Below are 308 nucleotides of genomic sequence, written 5' to 3'. Positions count from 1 at the left end.
CTTTGTACGAGAACAATGTGCCCGGAGCAGAACCCAGAGACGCGGGCTTACCCGAGGCGGGGCGGCTCCGAGGCTCCGGGACGTCCTCGGCCTCCTCTCCTTCCTCCCCTCCCCTCCCGCACCGCAAGGGGCACGGAGAGAGCTGCTGGGGTCCCCGGCCGGGTCGTCTTCCCGACCCCGTGGGGCGGCGCATGGCAATGTCTGGTTTTCTCACGGTCTGCCTGTGAAAGGTCAGGCAACGCCGAGGCGGCCGGGGCTGGCGACAGAGATAAGGGGGTCACCGCGCCCAGCATTACCCACCTGCGCCA

This window comes from Myotis davidii, unplaced genomic scaffold (assembly GCF_000327345.1).
Source record: "Myotis davidii unplaced genomic scaffold, ASM32734v1 scaffold97, whole genome shotgun sequence".
Classification (NCBI taxonomy): Eukaryota; Metazoa; Chordata; class Mammalia; order Chiroptera; family Vespertilionidae; genus Myotis; species Myotis davidii.
This window is presented reverse-complemented; position numbering follows the sequence as displayed.